The sequence below is a fragment of the Orcinus orca genome, chromosome 12, assembly GCF_937001465.1.
Source record: "Orcinus orca chromosome 12, mOrcOrc1.1, whole genome shotgun sequence".
In the NCBI taxonomy this organism is placed as follows: domain Eukaryota; kingdom Metazoa; phylum Chordata; class Mammalia; order Artiodactyla; family Delphinidae; genus Orcinus; species Orcinus orca.
In genome coordinates, this window is record NC_064570.1 from 25,254,095 (window position 1) to 25,275,878 (window position 21,784).

Sequence of the window (21,784 nt, forward strand, 5' to 3'; positions counted from 1 at the left end):
CCAGGAGGCAGAGGAGGAAGGAAGAGAGAAGGAAGTAAAAATTTAGAAATAAATTTCCACTTTACATGTTATTAGTGCAGTCCTGTTTTTTATGACTCTTTCGCTCTTTGCTTTTCATATGTTTCTTTCCATCCCACCCACTGCTCTCTAATTAGTGACCACACATTGCCCAATAAAATAGAGACTAATACTTGTAAGAGGAAGAAGCATTGTAAGCCTGGCCAGAGATGGCTTTCTTCAACTCCAGGTCTGTCCAGTAATAAAGAAAACCAAATGGCCAGGCTCACTGCTAGGTCCTGTACATGAATTACCTAGATTGATATTTTTAGTAAGCGTCATTATTACTGTCCTCATTTTACTGATAAGGAAACTGAACCTCCGAACGATTAAATAAGCTGCCAAAGTCACACAGGTACCAGCTGTGGAGCTGAGATCTGAACCCAAGTAATCTGACTCCATGCCCTGACTGACCACGCAATACTGTCTTTACATCTTCCTAGACCCAAGCGTCATTGTATTTTTCTGTTCCTGTCGCCTTCCCAGATCCACATGGGATTAGACATTCTTTTATGGGCACTTTCCTCTTTCCTTCTTTATTTCCCCCAGAACACTGCCTGGGGCTTATTTATTAGTTCCAGGTTCCCCTTATTCTCCAAGTTACATAGACAGTGAGTCGATGACATTTACAAGATCTTTAAAGACCACTAAAAATTCCACTTTCTACTTGTAGAGCTATTAGGGAACAGATCAATAAAAGCCCAGGGCATTTTAAGAATTGCTTCTAATTTTATAGATAAAAGGCTAGATGCTCCCCTGTCCATTTGGCTTCTGATGCTGCAAATTATCTCGCCGGTGGTCCCAGACATGAAATTGCTGACGTCTGCTCCTTGATCCCCAAACCCAACAGCCACGTCCTGCCTGCAGCTCGGCCTGTCAGTGGCAGCCTCAGAGGATGCTTCTCACCTGGTTCTGCCTAACTCGTGAAAGAGCGCTGAAGCCTAGCAAATTTACCTAATACAGGATATACACCTGCTCAGCACATCAAAAAGTGTAACAGTCCCATGGAACAAGGAACCTCTCCTAAACCGCTCAGTCTTAGTTGCCAGCCAGGCCAGCCCTAGGAACAGTCACGCCTTTAGAGAAAGCAAACAGGTAGGTAATTAAAGAAGGAAAAAGGGATTCTTGCCAATTTTAGTCACAAGATTAGAATAAATTCACAATTTTTTGTTCCTTAAGGCACCTGAGAGCCAAGAGCTGACTCCAGATAAAAATCGTCTGAATGCCACGCTGGCCGAGAGAGGGGTATTGTGGGAACTACTGCCCCATGGCTTCATGGGAAAAGGCTTTCTTTTGTTTGATGACTATCTTTGGGGGTCGGAGTCTGGCATGCAAGGAGGGATGAGAGCTGAGGACAACAGTGTCACCAGGTCCTAATTTGCCTGGGGAGAGGCCATGTCTTCTAATGCCTCTGTATTTGATGGTATCTCTGCCTGACACCCTCCTATCCTGGGATCCTCCTAGGGTTTTTCCTCATGTGGCTCATCTCTTGGCTTCTTGGTGGTCTCAACTCAAATGTCGCCCCTCAGAGAGGCCTGTGGCCCTCCCTGAACGCTCTCTCTGAAATGGCCTCTCTCACAGCTCCTTGTTTCACTTGCTTCAGAGCAAGCACCCGTCTCATCAATTACTGTTTTGTTTATTTACTTATTTATAATCTTCTCATTAGACTATAACCTCCACTGAGCATCTGAAAGGCCCTCAGGCTTTCGTACTTTGATTTCTTGCTACCTTGCACAGCTTCTCTTATTTATTTTTTCTACGTCATGTTTCACGGCAGGTGGGTGGAGGGTATGAGACAGTGGCTGGTGTAGGTGGTGGTCTGGGGAGGTGAGGTGGCCCATCTTGGCCCTTGGTTTTTTAAGTCATTACAATAAAGGCTGGCAACTGGCAAGACCTTACAATATGAAACTAATCATGGCAAATTTTTGTCTGAACTGGCTAATTAATAATGTTACTTATAGGACCAATGATCGACTTCCTGCCTTCCATCACTCCGTGCATTCATACAAGGTGTGCAAGGGTAAGAAAGAAGTTTTCAAAAGCCAACCCAGTTTTCTGTGAACAAGAGCTGCTTTATGCAACAGAGCCTGGAGGAAGTGGGAGCCGTGGCTATGGTGAGGTCTTCGGGAAGGGCATCGAGCTGGCATATTTGCTAATCAAGCTTCTCAGGGGAACAGAGGAGGCTGGACTCTGCCACTGGGAAGCCAGCCAAGAGTAGAGGGAGGCCTCATAGCAACAGTCTGAAGGAAGCTGAAGATCCCTGCACCCAACTGATGCTGATCCTGTTCAAAAGATCATTGAAAAACAGGCTCTCCACACCTAATGTCTGGCCACTAATATCCAAAGACTCACTGAGCTCTATGCAAAAACTAAAAACAAGAAAAAATAGTGAAAGTGAAGCATAATAATGAAGCCGGCTCCTTAAGCTCACACAACTTGTTTTTCTGGAAGCAGAGCAGGTTTTAACTCCAGAGCTGATGGTGCCCATGGCCCCCCTATGACTCCCAAGACATATAAAGGGCCCCCAGTTTCTAGCAAGGATGGTGCAGCAGACAGAAGTGACTTATTGCAAATGATACATGGAAAAACGGTGCCCAAAGCCTGGCAAGCACTAATTCACTGGATTCAAACACAGACCGGGTGTAGGAAATTTAGGGTGACGGCAAATTAATTTCAAGTGTCTGACTTCCACTGCATAATGAAAGAGTAAGAAGTTTAGACTGGTATTCTGAGCACGTTGGCCTCAAGGAAAACAGGAGCACCTAAATATTGAGGACAATTCCATTAAAAATACATCCCTCACAGGGTCATTAAAGCATACTGACTACATTATCACTGAACAGCAAGAACTTGAGTGACAGACAGTGTCTTGCAATCTAGATGGTTGGTGCTGCCTCCATAAATAAGCCAAGAGGATGGGGAAAGTAGCTGCAAAACCGTCCACAAAAAGGGCACGATCGTTACAGAGGCTAATAAAAATCGCAATTATGAAAAAACAATAACTGAATAGCTACTATATACAAGAAACAACCCTGCAATTAAAAATGTGTATAGAAACACTGGATAAAACAGATTAGACTGGTAAGGAGAAAGAGAAGCTGATTATTGCAAGCATTGGGCCCAAGTGATAAGAATCTGAAAAATTTAGCCACATTAGGAACACAGACAGATGTGGATAGATAATGATGACAAGTGCAAGGTCACAGGTATGCACTTCTCATCAGGAAAACCCCGGATGAATCCTCTCCCAAGGCAAGGGCATCTTATCGTCATGATTGGGGTTTCTCCATCAGGCTCATTCTGCCCTGCAATCACAATCACGACAGAGCAGGGGCTGTGATATCAGGGCTAAAACACAAGTGTTTCAGTAACGTGACTGTGGCATGTGATTTAGTATTTAATTGCTGTGAATTTGCCTACATCCTCTAAGCCCCTTATCTTTAAAATTCCCATCCCACCTCACAAGGATATTTACAGGAAAAATTAATTAAATGACTTTAAAAAAAAAAAGAGGGGCTTCCCTGGTGGCGCAGTGGTTAAGAATTCGCCTGTCAATGCAGGGGACACGGGTTCGAGCCCTGGTCTGGGAAGATCCCACATGCTGCGGAGCAACTAAGCCCGTGCACCACAACTACTGAGCCTGAGCTCTAGAACCCGTGAGCCACAACTACTGAGCCCACGTGCCACAACTACTGAAGTCTGCGTGCCTAGAGCCCGTGCCCTGCAACAAGAGAAGCCACTGCAATGAGATGCCCACACACTGCAACGAAGAGTAGCCCTCACTCGTCACAACTAGAGAAAGCCCGCGCACAGGAACAAAGACCCAGTGCAGCCAAAAATTAATTAATTAAAAAAAAAGAGTACACACAGTACATATATCTCTAGGCTATCTTCTCATAGAGATTAAACAAGTCTCCATTTGATGTAACACATGGCAGCCATTCCAGTGTAAATAATTAGATGCATTTTAAGTAAAACAAAAGAAAAAAAAATCAATCAGATCACCCGCATTCAAAAGTATAAATCTCTCCAAGTCTTCATCCTACTACGTATCGCTGCCCCCAATTCCTACTGTCTAAAGCCCTCGTCATTCTGACCCAGCTCCGCTTCCTCGCTCCTTGATGTTCTCCCTTTCAGGCCCCAAATCAATTCAAGGCATTATTCGCCAAGGTTCTAATTGCTGTGGGGTCACAAATATAAAGCAAGCACCATCTTTACCATTACAAACTCACCATCTATTGGAGAAATGAATACTTGTACAACTATACTTCATGGCTGACTACAGAGTGCTACTGCAACCGTGAGGTATATGATAATTCTTAAGGTCAGAAGACATCTCAACTTCGGAGAGCAGAGAATTCACAGATTAGATAATGTGTGAGCAAAGCACTGATACAGGAGAGAAAAGGGAGGGACAGAGGAAATGTTGTGAGTAAAGGTATGAAGTGTGAAAGCAGAGGCTGGAGATGGTGCTAAAAAGGTTGGCTGGAACCTTATTACACATCAACTTAAACGCCCCATGTTAATTCTTTTGCACAGATTATTTTAGGGCTGGTTAGGGCAACAAATCACAACTAAAACTAGATGTAGGGACTTCCCTGGTGGTCCAGTGGTTAAGACTCCAAGCTCCCAAAGCAGGGGGCACGGGTTTGATCCCTGGTCAGGGAACTAAGACCTTGCATTCCACATGGCACAGTCTAAACAAACAGACAAACAAATAAAAACTAGATGTACTGAGGCAAACTGGAAATCAGAGCAATAAAGCAGACAATATGTTGTAGATGAATTAAAGACAGAGCCTAGTCATTCCAGTGGCAATGAACTGACTGGGGTGCATTGGTGAAGGGATGAAGGGAATTCACAAATAGAAGGCAATGGTCACCCATATATGAAATCTGGGTGTCACCCAACCACTGTTCTCTCCCCACCCACTCCCTACCATTCTAGTCAACCTGGTTGAAATTTCTCATATACCCCTATTCCCATATATTTCATAAAGCTTTATATTAGATAATAAAGTAACGTTTTAGAGAACAAAGATATACCTTGTTCAAAATCTGTCACATAAATATTACTCTACAGATGTGAATTAATCCCAGAATGGGCAGAAAACGCAAAAGGCTTATTCCATAGCATTTATTTGGAGCAGTTTAGATATACTACTTAAATCTGGGTGCCCTCTCCACCGCCCACTAGATTTATGAGCTCCTTGGTAATAAGGTCTTTTTTTTTTTTTTGCGGTACGCGGGCCTCTCACTGTTGTGGCCTCTCCCGTTGCGGAGCACAGGCTCCGGACGCGCAGGCTCCGTGGCATGTGGGATCTTCCCGAACCAGGGCACGAACCCGCGTCCCCTGCGTTGGCAGGCGGATTCTCAACCACTGCGCCACCAGGGAAGCCCAGATCTAACTGTTTGATGCGCACCATGTTTATAGTGCCTTGCCAGGCTCTGGGAGGTGTGGTGAGCCCCAGCCCACGCTCAATCCCTCCTATGCATTGTCCACGTGAGTAATCAACTACACAGAGTTTCAGTGGGACTGTGCACCTGTGTGCCTGGTCACTATTGTAAAATGTGTAGGCAATGTGATAAGACAGGCCGGTGACACAGAAGGAAATTGTCCTGGGAATCTGAAAGTCACATCCAGGTGGTGTGACTGGCTAAAGGCAGTTTTTGCAGCCTTATGGGTAATAATACTAGAGCTTCAGATGACCTCGTTAGGGTAATCAGAATTTAGTGAGCCCCCAATTCAGGATGTCCAGCTATTTGGCAGGACCTCAGGCAGGACAGGGAGAAAAACATCTCTACCAACCAGAGGGCATCTCCCGTGAGACTTATAGAACATCTGTTACTCTCTGCTGAGAACCTATTTTTTTTTGCACTCAACACAGTAACTGGTAACTTATGTAAGATTTCTGAGTCAAAGAGCTCATTTCTGCTAAAGTTCCAAATGAGTCCTCTACAGGACCATTTGCAGGGGATGAAGGAGTAAAGAAATGATTCCTAAGCTTACTGGATAGCAACTGCACTCCCACTTTATCTCTCCCTTGTGCTGCATTACTCAGGCTGCCATTCATTCATTCATTCCACAAATACTTACTGAGCTGTGACGAGTGGTCAGGCCTAGTGCTAGGTGTTGGGCATACAGGAGGAACTAAAAAAGATACCCTGATCCTTGCGCTCTGTAAAGCTAACATCTGGTTTCGAAGACAGTGACAAAACAAGGGATTACAATAAGTTGTGATGAACATGATGACTGGGAAAATGCACTGGACTCTGAAAAGCATATCAGGGTCTACCACACAGTACACGTGTAATGTTATACTCATCCTTTTTTTTTTGGCGGCACCTCACGGCCTGTAGGATCTCAGTACCCCAAGCAGGGAGTGAACCCGTGCCCCCTGCACTGGAAGGTGGAGTCTTAACCACTGGACCACCGGGCAAGTCCCTATACTCATCTTTAATAGAACTCTAAATTTATGCTGTAACACATATAATTAAGGAGTGAAAAACCCAGGGAGGAAGATGAGGAGACCATCAAGAAGTGAGCTAATCCGTGGGAGTCAACCTACCCTAAGACACACTGGGGACACGGAGGCACGTTGAATGAACAGGAATCTTCTTTTCCTTACACTATTAAAATATACATTAGTGCTTAGTTTACACATAAGTGCTTTCTGAGGTCACTGTAGTTTCATTTCTCCAGATATCAGATGCTATTTATAAATCAAATAATCTACTATAGCTCAAAAAAGTAACTCAAAATTTGAGTACAGCCCACAGGGGCTTTGTCTTTCCCTTATTCGAAGAGGAGCAAACTCTCTGGAAATCCTTGATGCCAGGCACCGTTTCAAACCCCAGCTCTGGTTCTGGCTGAAATTTTCGCTTTGTTATTTAATGCACATTCCCTTCTGGCCTCTCATGTATATTGGCTTGAAGATTCATAAACTTAAATGTATTTGCATAATTCCTTTTCTTGAGAAGCAGCCCAGTTCTTTTTTTTTTTTTTAACTCCGTTAAATTTGGCAAAAACAAGGATGGAAAATTCAGTGACAAGGACAGGAATACTGAGACACCAAATGCCTTTCTCTTGTGTGCAGGGCTTGCCCCCCTCCTGGGGGTGCAGCCTTGTGATTATGTGCTGCTGAAAGCGTACCTCGGCCATGAACTAGAAATAGATGCTTCCCCTCATGGTGCACCTATAAACAACAAAGCAGGCTCAGTCTCCTGCAGCCAGCAGAAGGGCAGAGTACACATCTTTAGTTTGGGGGGTGCAGTATCACAAAGTCAACAGAGAATTTCAGAGGCCATCTTCCTATGGTCTAAATTTAAAACGTGGATGGCCAAAGATAAGCATTTTTTTCTTGTCTTGATCAAAGTTGCTCAACCTCAGAAATACCGACATTTTGGGGCCAAATAATTCTCTTCGTGGGAGATTGTCCTGTGTATTATAGGATGTTTAGCAGCGTCCCTGGCCCCCATAACCTCTAGATGGCAGTGGCTCTCCCTCCCCCAGTTGTGACAACCAAAAAAACGTCTCTAGACATTGTCAAATATTCCCTGGGGGACAAAATGCTCACCTGTAGAGAACCACTCTTAGGTCATTTATACCCCATGCCTTGTGGATATAACTGAGAATCTCTACATCACCCTGCTTCCAAAAGCCTCAGAGCTAGACTGCAGGACTTCCAGAGGGGACCTGGGGTGAGCCACTGATCCTTCACCGGGCTTCAGAGATCCTGAATTGAAGGTAACAACAAGGCTGTTGTTGAGCCACACCCCAATCTTTATTTTGATCCAAAGAAAATGAATCAAATTATTTTAGTGCATGAAACGTCTACCACTTGACTTAAATTGATTCACATTAGGCTGAGGTGACAGGTAATTACAGAAATCACTTTCTGGCTCAACTTGCCCAAATTCTGGCAAATAGCTATTCTGAGAGGTTTTTTTTAGTCAGTAGAAGGTTTTTCTAGAGCTCATGAGTCCCCAGTTTGGAAAACATGGCAAATTACTTATTGGTTTATGGTCATGTCTCAGGTTCTTTCCTGGCCTTTATTTGTTGCCACTAGTAATAAGTTTAATATTCAACATACACATCAGATGTGCCCTTAGCACCTAATTCTAGCAAATAGTACACCAGTGATATCTGTAGAAAAAATATGTAAATATTAAATTATAATGAACTTGAACTTAGCTAATTTGCTTGAACAAATAATCCAATCGTTCTTATTCTTCTTATCTTCTCCCTCTCAACTCTCTTCCTTGGCAAACTCTCCTAACTCTTACCTCTAACTGGAAGCCTCACAAATGCATTTCTAGAGCCAATATTTCTCCCAAGTTTCAAACCTTAATTTCAGCTTATAAACATCAGAAATGATATATGCAATTTCATGAAAATCACACAAACCACACTAAGTCTCCCACATGGTAAACAGCTTAACACTTCTTCCTGCTCTGAAATTCTTAATTATGCAACCATTAAAATTATCTGTGAGGGGATAAATATAGCCGTGTGGGAAATGCTTATAATCTAAAGTTAAATGAAAAGCAAAAAATAAAATCATATATACACAGTGAATGTAACTGTAAACACATAAATCAATATGATTAGAAACGCATATACAGAAGTCAGTCACAGTGATGAAATCTACAATGAATGTTTTCTATTTTGGAAAGCCTGTAATGTGAAACTCCTTGTATTTATTCTTTTAAAATATTGTAACTCTTTGATATCTGACAATATGAATTCACCATCTCTCTCCTAAGTTAGCCCCTTAAAATCCATCATTCAGCCAGAAACTCCAGCTGCAAGTCTTGATATCATCTTGGATTTTCCCCTTCTCACGTACTCACCACCTATGCCCCCGCCCATCACCAGCTACTGCAAATCCCCTCAGCGTGCTCAGCTGCATTTTCTGCACTCAGCTGCGGGGCACCCCTCCTGTCCCCTCCAACCTGGCTCTCACAATGAGCCATCTCGCCAGTGCCTCTGACTTGGCTCCGCTGATTCTCCAAGCATCCTGCAAAACACTTTCCCCTTCCCCCCACCTTCAACATCTAACACCCAGCTCTGAACATGTCACTTTCTTGCTACTCTGAAGACCCCCCAATCTCTACAGACTCCCGGCTACTTACTTACTCTGACCAGGCCCTCTAGAATCTGCTTCAACCTCCCCTTCAGGCTCATCGACCATTATCCCTCACTAATCCGGGTTTCCACCCTGTGCTTTTCCATCTCCAAGACTTTTCCTCTACCAAGAATGTCCAGTCTCCCTCCCAATATATATAATGAACTGAATTCCAAACACCTTTCAAAGTCCAACTCAAACAGTATCCCCTCCTTGAAACCCCCAGTTGAATGTGGGTTTTCCTTCTGAATTTTCCCATTGAACTTTTCTTCTGCTACAACATATGCAACCATCTTGAATTATGGTAATTGTGCACATCTTTATCTTTTTCCTATTAGATTATAAATCCTTGTCTTGGTTTTGCTTTTAATACTGTAAAGTTTTATGTATTGTTGGTAATGTAAATATATTCACAGACAATGAAATAAAGTAAAAAAAAAAAAAAGTCCAATGAATTATCTTTTCTAGTTTAACTGTAGCAAATTTATTTTGACCTAATCTCACAGTTAGATTTTTAAGAAGTTAATTTCATCAGTGTGTTCCGGATAACACCCTTACACCTCCTTCTCTCTTTCCCTCTGAGAGTCTCCACAGAATGGGTGCCTCATCTCGGATCGTCTGCCTATATACGCATGAGGCTTTTGATAGTTTTATACTCAATGCTTAGAGAAATGAGCAACAAAGCCTCTTGAGACAGTTTATAAAGGGCTAAAGACAACTTGATTCTCTATATGTTAAACATTTAATAATTATAAAACTCTTGTAGAATATCCAAATCATATGAACTCTGCCTAGTAGGACAAAATAGGAACTTATTTGCACAGATAAATGGTGGGATGTTTTCTGTAGACCATGGGATCATGGCTATTGGTTAGGACCCTAAATATATCTAGGTGGATAACAGATATATAATTTACAAAATTCTTCTTTTAAGCAAGGAAGCTACAATTCGACAATAGTAAATATGATGAGGTCCCTTTTCAGGAATCAGAAATATATATAGTTTCTTTTCTTTTCTCCCTTCCTTTACTATAGAAGAAAATTACCCTGTTATAGGCTGTATAGGAAGGGGCTATAGAGGAAGAAAAGAGACAAGAAGAAACACATAACGCAATGGTACTTCTAATGTTCTGGTTCATAATTTGAGTGAGTTCAGAGGTGTTCATTTTATTATCATGCTACACATACTCTTTTCTAATAACTAACAAAAATGAAAGCTAACACCAACCCTATGCCATGCACTGTTCTAGACACTTCTTTTATATTAACTCATTTAAGAGTCACTATAACAATAATATTAATATTATTTGCATTTTACAGATCAGAAAACTGAGGCAGATAAATAGCTTTCCCAAGGTCACCAGGCATTCTAGCTTGAGAAGCTGTGCTCTTACCACTCTGCTACCAGGTATTTTGAAATGAGGAAAAGTAACAAGAAGTTTAAAAACAATAGAGTCCAAAGATTGTTTCATAGGACAGTTACACAAAGCCATTCTTTCTCCCAGACACACTTGGCCACTTAAAAGTTTCCTCAATGAATTCCTATCTACTCTAAGAGATTTCTAGTCTCTCATGATGTTTCACTCTTTTTCAGAAGCCATATTACTCACATTTGCCTTGCAGTTAAACAAGGATGCACAGTTTTCTTCTAAAACCACACATCCAAAAAGCAGATCGGGGGCTTCCCTGGTGGCGCAGTGGTTGACAGTCCGCCTGCCGATGCAGGGGACACAGGTTCGTGCCCTGATCCGGGAAGATCCCACATGCCGCGGAGCGGCTGGGCCCGTGAGCCATGGCCGCTGAGCCTGCACGTCCGGAGCCTGTGCTCCACAACGGGAGGGGCCACAACAGTGAGAGGCCCGCGTAAAAAAAAAAAAAAAAAAGCAAAAAGCAGATCAACTCCCAGCCTTGTTACAAATGCCTTTCCAGAAGAACACAAATGACTGAAAAAGCAACTCTGCTACCAACAACTGTGTAAGCCCAGCCAAGTAACTGAACCACTCCAGCTTCAATTTACCTATAAAAAGAAGGACCTGATTATGTATGAGGTTACTTTAATTCTAAAGTGTGAATACATGTTGATCTTTCTCATCTTTGAACTCAGATTATTGAGTTTGGCTTCTTTTGTCAATTATCCTGGTGGGCCACTGGAAACCACCACATGTGTTTCCCTCTCTCCATTAGTCCGTAACTAAATTAGCAAGCAATTAGTAAGCCATATGCCAGATGCTCTGTTAGGCACCAAAGGGATAAAAACAATACTAACAATATGTAATTAGTTTTCACTTACTAACTAGTGAACTTTTCCACTATGCCTGAGTTGAGTTTAGGACTAACTAGTTGGAGAAATTATGATATGTAGTTTCCCTGAATAAGCCACAGCATATGCAGTTTCCCTGAATAAGCCACGGCCTTAGCTAACCTCATACCTCTCTGAAGGCATCATCATCCCTTCCCTCTGAGAAAAGTGCAGTTAAAAAAAAAAAAAAAAAAAGCAGCAGGTGGTGGAGGGGCTGATGCACCAGCTGCCTCTAACTGAGGGAAAGAAACCAGACTATGATTCTCACGTGATAAGTGATGGTGGCTGACTGCCAGCTCTCTCTCAGCACTATCCCCGTCTTTTTCAAGAATAGAATTCTGGGCACATGGCTGCCCAAAATAAAGACTACACTTTCCAGCATTCCTTACAACTGTTGCCATATGACTGAGTCCTGGCCAATGGGAGAGAAGCAGAGGTGTCCTGCATCACCTTCCTCCTGCCAGTTGGCTGGAATGTAGACATTTTGGCAGGAAACAGGGAGCCCTTGTGTTTCACAACCTGGAGAAACATAATCCAAGATACAAGAGTCTCTGATAATGGGGTTCAGCCAATACTGGCCTAAGGTAGTGCAAAAGAAAAACAAATTTCTGCCTTGTTTCAGCTGAAATGAATCCTAACTAATACAGCCTTCCTTTCTTCCCTTTCTCCAACCCTATCCTTGCCTACCTGATTCTTCCTTATGCTTTCGATCTTATTTGTTTTAAAAATGTCACTTCTTGGACTTCCAGGAAGATGGCGGAAGAGTAAGACGCGGAGATCACCTTCCTCCCCACAGATACACCAGAAATACATCTACGCGTGGAACAACTCCTACAGAGCATCTACTGAACGCTGGCAGAAGACCTCAGACCTCCCAAAAGGCAAGAAACCCCCCACGTACCTGGGTAGGGCAAAAGAAAAAACTAAACAGAGACAAAAGGACAGGGACGGGTCCTGCACCAGCGGGAGAGAGCTGTGAAGGAGGAAAAGTGTCCACACACTAGGAAGCCCCTTCGCGGGTGGAGACTTCGGGAGGCGGAGTGGGGGAGCTTGGGAGCCGCGGAGGAGACCACAGCAACAGGGGTGCGGAGGGCAAAGCGGACAGATTCCAGCGCAGAGGATCGGGCCGACCGGCACTCACCAGCCGAGAGGCTTGTCTGCTCGCCCGCCGGGGCGGGCGGGACTGGGAGCTGAGGCTCCGGCTCTTGTCGGAGCGCCGGGAGAGGAGTGAGGTTGGCGGCGTGAACACAGCCTGCAGGGCGTTAGTGCACCGCGGCTGGCTGGGAGAGAGTCCGGGGAGAAGTCTGGAACTGCCGAAGAGGCAAGAGACTTTTACGTCCCTCTTTGTTTCCTGGTGCACGAGGAGAGGGGATTAAGAACGCTGCTTGAGAGAGCTCCAGGGACGGGCGCGAGCCGCGGCTAAAAGTGCGGAGCCCAGAGACAGACATGAGACGCTAGGGCCGCTGCTGCCGCCACCGGGAGGCCTGTGTGCGAACACAGGTCACTAGCCACACGCCCTTCCGGGGAGCCTGTGCAGCCCGCCACTGCCAGGGTCCCGGGATCCAGGGACAACTCCCCCGGGAGAACGCACAGGCGCGCCTCAGGCTGCAACGTCTCGCCGGCCTCTGCCGCCCAGGCCCGCCCCACACTCCGTGCCCCTCCCTACCCCCGGGCCTGAGTGAGCCAGAGCCTCCGAATCAGCGGCTCCTTTAACCCCGTCCTGTCTGAGCAAAGAACAGACGCCCTCCGGCGACCTACACGCACAGGCGGGGCTAAATCCAAAGCTGAGCCCCTGGGAACTGTGAGAACAAAGAAGAGAAAGGGAAATCTCTCCCAGCAGCCTCAGAAGCAGCGGATTAAAGCTCCACAATCAACTTGATATACCCTGCATCTGTGGAATACCTGAATAGACAACGAATCATCCCAAATTAAGGAGCCCTGTGGATGAAAGGCGCTTGGTGCTGCAGCCAGGAGTCAGTGCTGTGCCTCTGAGGTGGGAGAGCCAACTTCAGGACACTGATCCACAAGAGACCTCCCAGCTGCACATAATATCAAACAGCAAAAATCTCCGAGAGATCTCCATCTCAACGCCAGCACCCAGCTTCACTCAACGACCAGCAAGCTACAGTGCTGGACATCCTATGCCAAACAACTAGCAAGACAGGAACACAACCCCACCCATTAGCAGAGAGGCGGCCCAAAATCATAATAAGTCTACAGACACCCCAAAACACACCACCAGACGTGGACCTGCCCACCAGAAAGACAAGATCTAGCCTCATCCACCAGAACACAGGCACTAGTACCCTCCACCAGGAAGCCTACACAACCCACTGAACCAACCTTAGCCACTGGGGACAGACACAAAAAACAACAGGAACTACGAAACTTCAGCCTGCAAAAAAGGAGACCCCAAACACAGTAAGATAAGCAAAATGAAAAGACAGAAAAACACACCGCAGATGAAGGAGCAAGATAAAAACCCATCAGACCTAACAAATGAAGAGGAAATAGGCAGTCTACCTGAAAAAGAATTCAGAATAATGATAGTAAGGTTGATCCGAAATCTTGGAGATAGAATGGACAATAGAATGGACAAAATGCAAGAATCAGTTAACAAGGACCTAGAAGAACTAAAGATGAAACAAGCAACGATGAACAACACAATAAATGAAATTAAAAGTACTCTAGATGGGATCAATAGCAGAATAACTGAGGCAGAAGAACGGATAAGTGACCTGGAAGATAAAATAGTGGAAATAACTACTGCAGAGCAGAATAAAGAAAAAAGAATGAAAAGAACTGAGGACAGTCTCAGAGACCTCTGGGACAACATTAAACGTACCAACATTCGAATTATAGGGGTTCCAGAAGAAGAAGAGAAAAAGAAAGGGACTGAGAAAATATTTGAAGAGATTATAGTTGAAAACTTCCCTAATATGGGAAAGGAAATAGTTAATCAAGTCCAGGAAGCACAGAGAGTCCCATACAGGATAAATCCAAGGAGAAATACGCCAAGACACATATTAATCAAACTGTCAAAAATTAAATACAAAGAAAACATATTAAAAGCAGCAAGGGAAAAACAACAAATAACACACAAAGGAATCCCCATAAGGTTAACAGCTGATCTTTCAGCAGAAACTCTGCAAGCCAGAAGGGAGTGGCAGGACATATTGAAAGTGTTGAAGGAGAAAAACCTGCAACCAAGATTACTCTACCCAGCAAGGATCTCATTCAGATTTGATGGAGAAATTAAAACCTTTACAGACAAGCAAAAGCTGAGAGAGTTCAGCACCACCAAACCAGCTCTACAACAACTGCTAAAGGAACTTCTCTAGGCAAGAAACACAAAAGAAGGAAAAGACCTACAATAACAAACCCAAAACAATTAAGAAAATGGGAATGGGAACACACATATCGATAATTACCTTAAATGTAAATGGACTAAATGCTCCCACCAAAAGACACAGATTGGCTGAATGGATACAAAAACAAGACCCATATATTTGCTGTCTACAAGAGACCCACTTCAGACCTAGAGACACATACAGACTGAAAGTAAGGGGATGGAAAAAGGTATTTCATGCAAATGGAAACCAAAAGAAAGCTGGAGTAGCAATTCTCATATCAGACAAAATAGACTTTAAAACAAAGACTATTAGAAGAGACAAAGAAGGACACTACATAATGATCAAGGGATCGATCCAAGAGGAAGATATAACAATTGTAAATATTTATGCACCCAACATAGGTGCACCTCAATACATAAGGCAAATACTGACAACCATAAAAGGGGAAATCGACAGTAACACATTCATAGTAGGGGACTTTAACACCCCACTTTCACCAATGGACAGATCATCCAAAATGAAAATAAATAAGGAAACACAAGCTTTAAATGATACATTAAATGAGATGGAGTTAATTGATATTTATAGGACATTCCATCCAAAAACAACAGAATACACATTTTTCTCAAGTGCTCATGGAACATTCTCCAGGATAGATCATATCTTGGGTCACAAATCAAGCCTTGGTAAATTTAAGAAAATTGAAATTGTATCAAGTATCTTTTCCGACCACAACGCTATGAGACTCGATATCAATCACAGGAGAAGATCTGTAAAAAATACAAACACATGGAGGCTAAACAATACACTACTTAATAACGAAGTGATCACTGAAGAAATCAAAGGGGAAATCAAAAAATACCTAGAAACAAATGACAATGGAGACACGACAACTTAAAATCTATGGGATGCAGCAAAAGCAGTTCTAAGAGGGAAGTTTATAGCAATACAATCTTACCTTAAGAAACAGGAAACATCTCGAATAAACAACCTAACCTTGCACCTAAAGCAATTAGAGAAAGAAGAACAAAAAAACCCCAAAGTTAGCAGGAGGAAAGAAATCATAAAAATCAGATCAGAAATAAATGAAAAAGAAATGAAGGAAACGATAGCAAAGATCAATAAAACTAAAAGCTGGTTCTTTGAAAGGATAAACAAAATTGATAAACCATTAGCCAGACTCATCAAGAAAAAAAGGGAGAAGACTCAAATCAATAGTATTAGAAATGAAAAAGGAGAAGTAACAACTGACACTGCAGAAATACAAAAGATCATGAGAGATTACTACAAGCAACTCTATGCCAATAAATTGGACAACCTGGAAGAAATGGACAAATTCTTAGAAAGGCACAACCTGCCAAGACTGAATCAGGAAGAATAGAAAATATGAACAGACCAATCACAAGCACTGAAATTGAAACTGTGATTAAAAATCTTCCAACAAGCAAAAGCCCAGGACCAGATGGCTTCACAGGCGAATTCTATCAAACATTTAGAGAAGAGCTATCACCTATCCTTCTCAGACTCTTCCAAAATATAGCAGAGGGAGGAACACTCCCAAACTCATTCTACGAGGCCACCATCACCCTGATACCAAAACCAGACAAGGATGTCACAAAGAAAGAAAACTACAGGCCAATATCACTGATGAACATAGATGCAAAGATCCTCAACAAAATACTAGCAAACAGAATCCAACAGCACATTAAACGGATCATACACCATGATCAAGTGGGGTTTATTCCAGGAATGCAAGGATTCTTCAATATACGCAAATCAATCAACGTGATACACCATATTAACAAATTGAAGGAGAAAAACCATATGATCATCTCAATAGATGCAGAGAAAGCTTTTGACAAAATTCAACACCCATTTATGATAAAAACCCTGCAGAAAGTAGGCATAGAGGGAACTTTCCTCAACATAATAAAGGCCATATATGACAAACCCACAGCCAACATCGTCCTCAATGGTGAAAAACTGAAAGCATTTCCACTAAGATCAGGAACAAGACAAGGTTGCCCACTCTCACCACTCTTATTCAACATAGTTTTGGAAGTTTTAGCCACAGCAATCAGAGAAGAAAAGGAAATAAAAGGAATCCAAATCGGAAAAGAAGAAGTAAAGCTGTCACTGTTTGCAGATGACATGATACTATACATACAGAATCCTAAAGATGCTACCAGAAAACTACTAGAGCTAATCAATGAATTTGGTAAAGTAGCAGGATACAAAATTAATGCACAGAAATCTCTGGCATTCCTATACACTAAGGATGAAAAATCTGAAAGTGAAATCAAGAAAACACTCCCATTTACCATTGCAACAAAAAGAATAAAATACCTAGGAAAAAACCTACCTAAGGAGACAAAAGACCTGTATGCAGAAAATTATAAGACACTGATGAAAGAAATTAAAAATGATACAAATAGATGGAGAGATATACCATGTTCTTGGATTGGAAGAATCAACATTGTGAAAATGACTCTACTACCCAAAGCAATCTACAGATTCAATGCAATCCCTATGAAACTACCACTGGCATTTTTCACAGAACTAGAACAAAAAATCTCACAATTTGTATGGAAACACAAAAGACCCCGAATAGCCAAAGCAATCTTGAGAACGAAAAATGGAGCTGGAGGAATCAGGCTTCCTGACTTCAGACTATACTACAAAGCTACAGTAATCAAGACAGTATGGTACTGGCACAAAAACAGAAATATAGATCAATGGAACAGGATAGAAAGCCCAGAGATAAACCCACGCACATATGGTCACCTTATCTTTGACAAAGGAGGCAGAAATGTACAGTGGAGAAAGGACAGCCTATTCAATAAGTGGTGCTGGGAAAACTGGACAGCTACATGTAGAAGTATGAGATTAGATCACTCCCTAACACCATACACAAAAATAAGCTCAAAATGGATTAAAGACCTAAATGTAAGGCCAGAAACTATCAAACTCTTAGAGGAAAACATAGGCAGAACACTCTATGACATAAATCACAGCAAGATCCTTTTTGACCCACCTCCTAGAGAAATGGAAATAAAAACGAAAGTAAACAAATGGGACCTAATGAAACTTAAAAGCTTTTGCGCAGCAAAGGAAACCATAAAGAAGACCAAAAGACAACCCTCAGAATGGGAGAAAATATTTGCAAATGAAGCAATTGACAAAGGATTAATCTCCAAAATTTATAAGCAGCTCATGCAGCTTAATAACAAAAGAACAAACAACCCAATCCAAAAATGGGCAGAAGACCTAAATAGACATTTCTCCAAAGAAGATATACAGAGTGCCAACAAACACATGAAAGAATGCTCAACATCACTAATCATTAGAGAAATGCAAATCAAAACTACAATGAGATATCATCTCACACCAGTCAGAATGGCCATCATCAAAAAATCTAGAAACAATAAATGCTGGAGAGGGTGTGGAGAAAAGGGAACCCTCTTACATTGTTGGTGGGAATGTAAATTGATACAGCCACTGTGGAGAACAGTATGGAGGTTCCTTAAAAAGCTACAAATAGAACTACCATATGACCCAGCAATCCCACTACTGGGCATATACCCTGAGAAAACCATAATTCAAAAAGAGTCATGTACCAAAATGTTCATTGCAGCTCTATTTACAATAGCCCAGAGATGGAAACAAGCTAAGTGTCCATCATCGGATGAATGGATAAAGAAGATGTGGCACATATATACAATGGAATATTACTCAGCCATAAAAAGAGACGAAATTGAGCTATTTGTAATGAGGTGGATAGACCTAGAGTCTGTCATACAGAGTGAAGTAAGTCAGAAAGAGAGAGACAAATACCGTATGCTAACACATATATATGGAATTTAAGAAAAAAAAAATGTCATGAAAAACCTAGGGGTGAAACAGGAATAAAGACACAGACTTACTAGAGAATGGACTTGAGGCTATGGGGAGGGGGAAGGGTAAACGGTGACAAAGCAATAAAGAGGCATGGACATGTATACACTACCAAACGTAAGGTAGATAGCTAGTGGGAAGCAGCCGCATAGCACAGGGAGATCAGCTCGGTGCTTTGTGACCGCCTGGAGGGGTGGGATAGGGAGGGTGGGAGGGAGGGTGACGCAAGCAGGAAGAGATATGGGAACATATGTATATATATAACTGATTCATTTTGTTGTGAAGCTGAAACTAACATACCATTGTAAAGCAATTATGCTCCAATAAAGATGTTTAAAAAAAAAAAATAAAAAAAAAAAGTCACTTCTTAAGAACAGCCTTCTCTGTCCTCTTCATCTGCCCTCCAGCAGGGTCTATTATAAATACACTTTTCTGAATTTTTCTTTCCTTATATTTATCACAGTTTACATGTATTTATCTATTTCATTGACTTCTATCTCCATCACTAGCCACCAAACAAAGATTCTTTTTCTGTCTGGTTTTGTTTTCTTCACCATAGGATCTTCTATGCCTAGCACAGTGCCTGACAGGAAGAGATCAAGTATTTGTGGAGTAAATGATTGAAAAAATTGGAGGATCTCCCCACTCTAGGAATTCTAGAACATCCACAGTAAATACCACAGGGCTCTGCATTTATACTTGCTTTAACAAAAATCATGGGGAAAAGTTTAAAAATACTTAGCAGAGTTGCTCTCAAATATAGTCAAAGGGCATGGCATTGAAAATGGTGGTGCTTGCTGTAAAAAAAAAAAGGGGGAAATTAATAGATAAGATGAAAATAGCTTCATCTAAACAAATAATGCATGAAGTATTTAATGGAAAATCACTTTTCTCAGTTTTCAATTGTTTGCTTCTGACTTTTTCATATATTTTTATTGTCTGTCTAATGCATTCATACCAAAGGGTAAAGAAGTCTGGGAGGAAAACTTAGAATTTTCTCTATATGTGTACAAAGGAAAAAGATGATCAACATTTGATCTTAGCAGCAGGAAGAGGGAGGGCTCTTTGAGAACCATTTAGTTCACAGAACCACATTTTAGATACTTCCCTGCATTAAGTATGGAAATAATATGTAAGCATGTAGCTAACCTCCAATAATGGTACATTCTAAATTAAACATTTTTCATCAAACACCAGATTTTTTGTTCATACCAGAGATTGCTGCAAATCTTCTAAGTTGGTAGCTTTAGACTAAGAAGGGATTTCTCCTTGCTTATGAGAAGGCAGGACAATTCAACCATTTCCCCTTCAAATTTTACTAATGATCATTCCTTCCATAAGGCACTCTAGAAGATCAAATGCCCAGAATTAGGGATATAAAAAGTAACCATTTGAGTAAATGGTCCAAATATAAGACTTTGCTATTAAAACATTACTGAGAGGAGATTTAGAAATGGTCCTTCCATTTGGCCTGTTTCTTACTCTCAGACCGAGGTGGTGACTGCCATGCTGGTACCCTGTAGGATCAGGTTCTAAATGGAAATCCCGAAGCTTAGGTCTAGCAGTCCTACAGTTAGTAAGCTCCTTCTCCACTAGTCTCTCCCCTTTACATTTTCTATAGATGTTTGGTTGGCTTTTGTTATAAAATATAAAAATACCTCAATGATATTCTCTTCCTTCCCCCAACTCTATCTCTCTCTCTCTCTCTCACACACACACACCACCACCACCACCACCACCATCACCACCACCACCACCACCACCACCCCCCAGAGACATGAGCTAATATGACGGGAAAGAGACTTGGATTCTTTCTTTATATTTGAATCTAGCTCACAGAACTAGTGAGCGAATACACTGTCATCGAAGGATACAGAAAACACACAGGACTTTGAGCCACTCCTAACTTTGCCCCTTATTAGCCTGTAACTGATCTTTTCTATTCAATCATCTGTAAAATGCGGATAGTAATGACAACCATCTACGTCTTTCAGGATAGACTTAGAAGACAAGGTAACCTACTGTTTAAGAAAACAGGTTTGAGCCTAGGCCGAATTACAATTCAAATACTGGTCCTGCCATTTCACTAGCTATGTGATCTTAGTGTGAATGTATTTAACAGTGTCTAATGCATAATAAATGTTAAATAATTGGCCCCTGTCATTTCTCCTTTGAAAATGTAAAGCATTCCACCAATATTCAATTATATTATCTAAAGACTCACATAAAATAGGATGTCCAATAACAGAACGCTCATCAAATGCTTGCTCAGTATCCAGCATCATATCCTTCCTTACCAACAAAGCCGGCTGCCCTCCCCAGACAGGACGCTCACATCTCTTAACATGCTTACAGAGGCAGAAGGCCAGCCACAATTCCCTCCTTTCTTTGAAGAGTCAGCCAGCTGTATCAGTTAATAACATCACTAAAGATTATCCATCAGAAAGGAGAAAAAAGTCCTAATTGCTCTAGTCAGGTGTCATTAGTTATGTACCTGGCTCCTATGAAGTCTGCATGGCATTTACGGAAATGGCACACACCACGGGAAAAATGTTACCAAAGCGAACAAGTATTTAACCTAAATATTAAGTGGCTCCCTGCCATCTACTAATCCATTTCAAAGGTAATGCATCTTCAGAGAAACCTTCTTCCTCATTATCTACAGTTCTGACACTCTACTTGCTCAGCGGTAAAATTTTTATTTGGGTTCCACAGCCATTTCAATAAATCAAAGTTGCCTTTTCTCCCCCCCCACCCCCGCCGTTAGACAGCATAACAAAGTGATCTAACCTCATCCCTATTTAATTTGTCAGAAGCAAGTATCATTGACATTTTTTAACCCTCCAATTGAAATTCTAGGGCCTTCTTTCTTAATGAGAACACTACCATCAGAATCTTGGGTTTCATTATTAGCTACTTTCTGTTTAATCTCAGGGAAATCTCTAAAAGAGGGAACCATGTTATTTTCTCCCCAGGAATTTAATACAATTGCTACAACACTTCTAAGAATGTGACATGGCTCGATTTCTCATGTTTATAAACACTAGCAGATAG

At 41.9% G+C, this 21,784-nt stretch overlaps 1 protein-coding gene across 2 annotated transcripts in view; it reads right to left on the minus strand.

Annotated features, from left to right (window-relative positions):
• Window positions 1-21,784, minus strand: part of ARFGEF3 (ARFGEF family member 3) — a 312,275-nt gene that overhangs the window by 116,801 nt on the left and 173,690 nt on the right. The window lies entirely within an intron of this gene.